The sequence below is a fragment of the Hylobates moloch genome, unplaced genomic scaffold, assembly GCF_009828535.3.
Source record: "Hylobates moloch isolate HMO894 unplaced genomic scaffold, HMol_V3 SCAFFOLD_32, whole genome shotgun sequence".
NCBI classification, from domain to species: domain Eukaryota; kingdom Metazoa; phylum Chordata; class Mammalia; order Primates; family Hylobatidae; genus Hylobates; species Hylobates moloch.
The window spans coordinates 2,547,678-2,556,235 of record NW_026652307.1 but is presented as its reverse complement, the minus strand read 5'-3'; the positions used below and the strand labels follow the sequence as shown (position 1 = coordinate 2,556,235).

Here is an 8,558-nt window from a genome sequence, read left to right as displayed (position 1 = left end):
TAGGAAAAAAAGAGGAACAGTTACCTTGAAGATATATATATATATATATATAAAATATATCCATATAATATATGGTTGGTGCAAAAGTAATTGCAGTTTTTGCATTGTTGAAATTTGCCGTTTGATATTGGAATACATTCTTTTTTTAACAACATAATGGGTTTATATTTAATATAGTACTTATCAGGAGGGTGTTACTCAGTTAATGTAAAGTTTTTTTCTTAACATTAAATCTCTTTTCTATGTCAACGTCTATAGTTTTTTTTAACATTAATTTTTTTCTGCATTTAAGTATTAGATACACTGAATACATTTTTCTAAATGTTTCTTCTCCAGAGAAAAAAGTTTCCCTTTTTGGCTGACTCTCTGATATCTAAATACAATATAACTTGGGAGACAACAAAACAAAAATCTAATAAAAAGATGGAGAAAACTCCCCATTGCTTCGGGAGGCAGTGATTATAACCAAACAGTGGTGATTTCCTAAGATTCTGGGCAAGAACTTCCTTCTTCCTATTTCACATTCTTTGAGAATTCTAAAACTATGAAATATTACTTATGTAAATTTCAGCCACCTTACTTCTTTGACCTTTCTTTTTTTTTTTTTTTTTTTTTTTGACGGGGTCTTGCTCTGTCGCCCAGGCTGGAGTGCAGTGGCACAATCTCGGCTCACTGCAAGCTCCGCCTCCCGGGTTCACGCCATTCTCCTGCCTCAGCCTCTCCGAGTAGCTGGGACTACAGGCGCCCGCCACTACGCCCGGCTAATTTTTTTGTATTTTTAGTAGAGACGGGGTTTCACCGTGGTCTCGATCTCCTGACCTCGTGATCCGCCCGCCTCGGCCTCCCAAAGTGCTGGGATTACAAGCGTGAGCCACCGCGCCCGGCCACTTCTTTGACCTTTCTAACTAGCAAATACAAATTATAGGCTGCATTTTTCTGTGCATTATTTGTTGTAAAGAAAACTTTTTTTTTCAATTTATATATGTATGTCTGTTCCCATTTCATGGAAACAACGAAAAATGTAAAACTCCCTTATTTACTGATTCTTGGAAACTTTCAGACCCCAAAGCTCAGGTTTAGCCTCTATAGCACAAAGGTTTTCAGGGTGAGGTTTGATTCAGTAGGCCTTTCAAAGTCACATCTGCTCATTTCTCTTTCGTGCATATACCCCCAACCAGCACAAATGCCTGTAATGCTGAGAACCACACCTAACAAGAGGGCTATTGCATCACCAGCTTCTACTGCTTCGACAACAGGCAGCACCAAAAACAGTGACATGAGGACTAAGGACAACTGTGTTGAAACTGAGGTCATGATGTTGGAATCTTGAGGGCTGAAGCTTCCAAAGAAATGGTATATATAGAATTCTATCTGACTTGAAATTTTCCCTTCCTGGAGCTCCAGATGCTGGGCTTAAGAGGTTCCATGTGACACTACCTTCCAGGAAGCAGCCATTACAGGACCGGAATACATTCTTAAATGCGGTTATGTCACACATCATCTTAATGAGCATTTCTCTCTTTATTATTTATTTATTTTTGCTAATGACTTATTACTTGCTGTTTATTTTTTCTTTATTTTAGACTATGGAAATGATGTTAGACAGAAAGCAAATTCGAGCAATATTCTTATTCGAGTTCAAAATGGATTGTAAAGCAGTGGAGACAACTCGCAACATCAATACTGCATTTGGCTCAGGAACTGCTAATGAACATAACATGCAGTGCGGGTTCAAGAAGTTTTGCAAAAGAGAGGAGAGCCTTGAAGATGAGGAGCGTAGCGGCCAGTCGTCGGAAGTTGACAACCACCAATTGAGAGCAATCATGGAAGCCGGTCCTCTTACAACTACACCAGAAGCCGCTGAAGAACTCAACGTCCACCATCCTACGGTCGGTCGGCATTTGACGCAAACTGGAAAGGTGAAAAAGCTCGACAAGTGGGTGCCTCATGAGCTGAGCGAAAATCAAAAACATCGTCGTTTTGAAATGTCGTCTTCTCTTATTCTACACAACAACAATGAACCATTCCTCCATAGGATTGTGATGTGCGACAAAAAGTGGATTTTACATGACAACCAGCGATGACCAGCTCAGTGGTTGGACTGAGAAACTCAAAAGCACTTCCCAAAGCCAAATTTGCACCAAAAAAAGGTCCTGGTCACTGTCTGGTGGCCTGCTGATGGTCCGACCACCACAGCTTTCTGAATCCCGGCAAAACCATTACATCTGAGAAGCATGCTCAGCAAATCGATGAGATGCACCAAAAACTGCAATGCCTGCAGCCGGCACTGGTCAGCAGAAGGGACCCAATTCTTCTCCAGGATAATGCCGACCACGGGTCCCACAACCAATGCTTCAAAAGTTGAACAAATTGGACTACAAAGTTTTGCCTCATCTACCATATTCACATTCACCTGACCTCTCACCAACCAACTACTGCTTCTTCAACCATCTTGACAACTTTTTCCAGAGAAAACGCTTCCACAACCAGCAGGATGCAGAAAATGCTTTCCAAGAGTTCGTTGAATCCCGACACACAGATTTTTACATTACAGGAATATAAACAAACTGATTTCTCATTGGTAAAAATGTGTTGATTGTAATGGCTCCTATTTTGATTAATAAAGATGTGCTTGAGCCTAGTTATAATTTTAAAATCACGGTCCAAAACCGTAATTACTATTGCACCAACCAGAATATATAGAATATATAACATAATATATAATATATTCCAAATATACTATATAAAAATATTATATAATATATTTTATATTCAAATATAATATATAAAAATATTATATATTATATTTATTTATACATTATATTACATATATTTCATATATAGTATATATTATACTCCATATATAATATAGATCATATATATTCCACATATTATATATAATATTCCATATATAATATATAATATATATTTTATGCATCAAATATATTTCATATATAGTATTTTTAGGCAGGGTCTCGCTCTGTTGCCCAGGTTAGAATGCAGTGGCACAATCACTGCAGCCTCAACCTCCCAGGCACAAGCGATCCTCTCACCTCAGCTTCCTGAGTAGCTGGGACTACAGGCACGCACCATCACACTTGGCTAATTTAAAATATTTTTGTACAGACAGGATGTCACTATGTTGCCCAGACTGGTCTCAAACTCCTGGACCCAAGCAATCCTCTTGTCCCAGCCTCCCAAAGTGCTGAGATTATAGGCTTGAGCCATCACACCCAACAGAGGATATTTTTTCTGGCCGTTCTGCACCACAGCCTCCTTGGACGGGTAGGAGTGTGTTCATTTATCATCTAGCACACAGGCTGCTGAAACGAGAGGAATAATGTTCAAACGTGATCAAAAGGAGTATGCATCTCACACAGTGAAGCTGGGCTTGCAGCTATGTTTTAACAGAATGTGACTGAACATGGTCTTAATTTGTAAAAGAAGGGAGGTTTTGAGTTATTTAAAAGATGCATACGGGAAAAATTTTCAACTTTGTACACGCTGGGATTATGAACATTTGTCTGTGCACAGGTATAGGTGTGCATGAGCCCTTGAAAGTCAAAGCATAGGCCAGGAACAGTGGCTCACACCTGCAATCCCAGCACTTTGGGAGGCCAAGGCTGGTGGATAGCTTGAGTCCATGAGTCTGCTTAAATCAGGGAGTTTGAGACCAGCCTGGGCAAGATGGAGAAACTCCATCTCCATAAAAGAAATAAATATTTTTTAAGTTAAAATTAAAAATTAAAAAAAAAGAAAGTCAAAGGGTGGACTGCAGTGAGCATTTTATTGTTTTTGTCTGGTCAGCAGCCCAGATGCCTTTGGCGAAAAGTTAGCCTCAACTCTAGCCATGTGATATGGAAGAAGGCGCCAATCAGATCACCTTGGACTTGTGGCCACAGGATTGGGCAAACAATCCAGGCTGATAACAGTTTTTTGTTTGTTTGTTTGTTGTTGTTGTTTGTTTTGTTTGTTTTTGAGACGCAGTCTCGCTCTGTCACCCAGGCTGGAGTACAGTGGCGCAATCTCGGCTCACTGCACCCTCTGTCTCCTCTGCCTCCTGCGTTCAAGCTATTCTCCTGCCTCAGCCTCTCAAGTAGCTGGGGTTACAGGCATGTGCCACCATGCCCAGCTAATTTTTGTATTTTTAGTAGAGATGGGGTTTCACCATGTTGGCCTGGCTGGTCTCAAACTCCTGACCTCAGGTGATCCACCTGCCTTGGCCTCCCATAAGTACTGGGATTACAGGCGTGAACCACCGTGCCCAGCCTGATAATAGGTTCTTATTGGTAGAAACATTTTAAATGACAAGACATAGAATACCTAACAAAAATGTCTTATGAATGAAAGAAACGTGTAAGTGGCATTTATAAAACACTCCTCACAACAAAAACAGAACACACACTTTTTTTTTTTCAAATGCTTGTAGTACATATGCCAGGGTAGTTCACATTCTAGGAAATAAAGCAAACCTCAACAATTTTTAAAGAATTGCAATTAAATAGAGTATGTTATCTGAACACAAAGGAATTAAAAACTAAAAACCAATAACAAAAAGAAGTCTGGATTATCTTGAAATATTTGGAAATTAACACACTTCAAATAACCCATGAGTCAAAGTCGAAAGGGCAATTAAAGATATTATGCAGTGAATTAAAATGAACAAACAACTTATCAAAAGTATAGGATGCAATTAAAGCAGTGCTTAGAGGAAAAGTAATAGCATTATATATATACATATACATATATATATGTATGCTATCAAATCAAATGACCTAAGCTACCACCTTAAGAAACTATAAAAAGAAGAGTAAACTAAACCCAAAGCAAGTAGAAATAAGCAAATAATAAAGAGAAAAGCAGAAACTCATGAAAGTGAAAACAAAAATAATAAAGAAAATCAAACATAAAACTGGTTCCTCAGAAAGAGGAACAAAATTTATAAGCCCCTAGCCTGACCAAGAAAAAGAAGAAAACAGATTACTAATGTCAAGAATGAAAAATATTACATTATAGATTTTAAACATTAAAAGGATAAAGGAATATTTAATACAATATTATGCCTATAAGTTTGATAAATTAGATGAAATGGGCAAATTCCTTGGAAAACGCAAACTCCCTAAACTCACTAAAGAAAAAATAAATAACTTACATATTCCTGTATATATCAAATAAATTGAATTTGTCATTTAAAATATTTCACCAGCCTGGCCAACATGGTGAAACCCCATCGCTACTAAAAATACAAAAATTAGCTGGGCGTGGTGGCGGGCGCCTGTAATCCCAACTACTCGGGAGGCTGAGGCAGGAGAATCGTTTGAACCTGAGAGGTAGACGTTGCAGTGAGTGGAGATCACACCACTGCGCTCCAGCCTCGGGGACAGGGCGAGACTCCGTCTCAAAAAAAAAAAAAAAATTGCAACAAAAACACTCCAGGCCTAGATGGCTTCAGTGGTGAATTCCACTAAACATTTAGGGAAGAAATAATACAATTTCCCACAGATTCTTCCAGATAATTGAAAAGAAGAAATGTTTCCCAACTCATTTTATGAGGCCATTACACCAATACCCAAACCAGAAATAAACACTACAAGAAAAAAAATCCTTTAGACCATTATCCCCATAAACATAGGTAAAAAAAATCCTCAACAAAATATTGGCAAACTGTGTTCAGCAACATATAAAAAGAATAATGCATCATGACAAAGTGGGGGAGTTATCCCGGAAATGCAAAATTGGTTCAACATTTAAGAATCAATGAATGTAATTCAATTGACCCAAGAAGAAAAACTACATAAACTTCTCAATAGAAGAAAAAAAAGATAATTGAACAAAATTCAGCATCAATTCATTATAAAAACTCTCCAAAACTAGGAACAGAAGGGAAATTTCACAATCAAACAAAGGGCAATTACACAAAACCTACAACTAATGTCATACTTCATGATTGAAGACTGAAAACTTTCTCCTAAAATCAAGAACAATGCAATGATGTTCACTCTCACCATTTATATTTAACATCATACTGAAGGCCCTAGCCAGTGGAATAAAGCAAGAACAAGAAAAAAAAAGTTAATATAGATTGGTAATAAAGAAATAAAACTCTTGATTCCAAGGTGACAGGATTGCCTATGTAGAAAATAAAAAAGATTCTATTTTAAAATCTCCCAGAACTAGTAAAGGCATTTAGCAAGGTCACAGTATGCAAGGTCGGTTCAGTTAATTGAATGTCTATAGACTAGCAATAAATGATTACAAAATGAAAAAATTTTAAGTACCATTTATAAGAACACTGAAAATAATGAAATATGTAGGCTAAAATCCAACAAAATATGTGCAAGATCAGCATACTGAGAAGTACCAAATACTGAGGAAAGAAATAAAATAGGATCTAAATAAATGGTGAGATGATCCATATTTTTGAATTGGCAGATTCAATATTATTAAGATATAAATTCCATCAAAATAACCTATAAGTTCAGTGGAATCCCAAACAAAATCCTAGAATTTTTGTAGAAGTAAACAACCTGATTTTAAAATTTGTATGTAAAGGCAAGGGAACTAGAAGTGCCAAAATAATAGAACAAAGTTGAAAGACTCAAAATACCTGATGATTTCGAGAGTTACTTCAAAGTCACAATAATCAATACAGTTTGTTATTGCTGAAAGGATGGATACATAGATCAATGTATACATAGATTAATGGAATAGAATAGAATCCAAAGAAAGATCCACACCTATATGGCCAACTGATTTTTGACAAAGAGATGAAGGCAATTCAATGGAGAAATGATCATCTTTTTGACAAATGATGCTGGAATAATCGGATATCCATATGAAAAAATAGGAAAGTTGACCCAGATGTTACACCATACTCAAAAATCAACTCAAAATGAATACATTTTCTAGGAGAAAATGTATGTCACTATGGGTTAGACAAAGATTTCTAAGATAACATCAAAACACAATCCATTAAGGAAAAATATAAATAAATTGGACTTCATTAAAATTTTGAACCTCTGCTCTCTGAAAGTTACTGCTAAAGAAAATGAAAAAAGAAACCACAGACTTGGAGAAAATATTTGCAAAGTGTGTATATGGTAAAAGACTTATATCCAGAATATATAAAGATCTCTCAAATTCAGTATCACAAATTAACAGGGAAATGAAAATTAGAATCACAATGAGATACCACTTTACTCCTGCAAGAACAGCCATAATTAAAAAGAAAAAAATAGATGTGGTATGGTGTGGATGTGGTGAAAAGGGAACACTTTTACACTGCTGGTGGGAATGCAAACTAGTACAACCACTATGGAAAACAGTATGGAGATTCCTTAAAGAGCTAAAAGTAGAACTACCATTTGACCCAGCAATCCCACTACTGGGTATCTACCCAGAGGAAAAGAAGTCATTATATGAAAAAGACATGGCCGGGCACAGTGACTCATGCCTGTAATCCGAGCACTTTGGGAGGCCAAGGCGAGTGCATTACTTGGGGTCAGGAGTTCAAGACCAGCCTGGCCAACATTGCAAAACCCAGTCTCTACTAAAAATACAAAAATTAGCCGGGCGTGGTGGCATGCACCTGTAATCCCCGCTATTCAGAAGGCTGAGGCAGGAGAATCGCTGGAACCCACGAGGCGGAGGTTGCAGTGAGCCAAGATCACACCATTGCACTCCAGCCTAGGTGACAGAACAGGAGGACTCTGTCTCGAAAAGAAAAAATTGAAAAAGACACTTGTACAGGCATGTTTATAGCAGCACAATTCATAATTGCAAAAATATGGAACCAGCCTAAATGCCCATCAACCAACAAAGTGGGTAAGTAAAATGTGATACACACACACACACACACACACACACACACACACACACACACACACACCATGGAATACTACTCAGCCGTAAAAAGGATTGAAATAATGGCATTCACAGCAACCTGGATGGAATTGGAGACCATTATTCTAAGTGAGGTAACTCAGGAATGGAAAACCAAATATCGTATGTTCTCACTTATAAGTGGGAGCTAAGCTATGAGAACACAAAGGCATAAGAATGATACAATGGATGTCAGAGACTGGGGGCGGGTGAGGGATAAAATACTATACATTGGGTACAGTGTATACTGCTAGGGTGATAGGTACACCAAAATCTCAGAAATCACCACTAAAGAACTTATCTATGTAACCAAAAACCACCCGTTCCCCAAAAACTATTGAAATAAAATTTAAAAAATGAGAACAAACAAGCAAAGACCTCAATACAAAAATGGGCAAAATGTTTGAATAAGCATTTGAATTAAAAAAAAAAACAGCAAATATGCACATAAAATGATGCTCCATGGCTCAGTTTTGTTACTCTGTGCAAAAAAAAAGAAAAGAAAAGAAAAAAAGATGCTCAATGGCATTAGTCATTAGGGAATTGCAAATTAAAGCCACAGTATGATACAGCTATTGCAAAGACAAAACTAAAAAGCAAAAAAAATCGAGAAAAAACCTGACAATATCGAAGATGACAAGGATGTAGGGAGCTGGGACTCTCATTTGCTGCACAAT

The 8,558-nt window shown here is 37.3% G+C and overlaps 2 pseudogenes; one reads left to right on the top strand and one right to left on the bottom strand.

The window, feature by feature from the left end:
• Window positions 1–1,135: 1,135 nt before the first annotated feature.
• Window positions 1,136–1,314, bottom strand: LOC116463272 (small integral membrane protein 30-like; annotated as a pseudogene).
• A 272-nt stretch (window positions 1,315–1,586) lies between these two features.
• LOC131382497 (histone-lysine N-methyltransferase SETMAR-like) lies at window positions 1,587–2,621 on the top strand (annotated as a pseudogene).
• The last annotated feature ends 5,937 nt before the right edge of the window (window positions 2,622–8,558 follow it).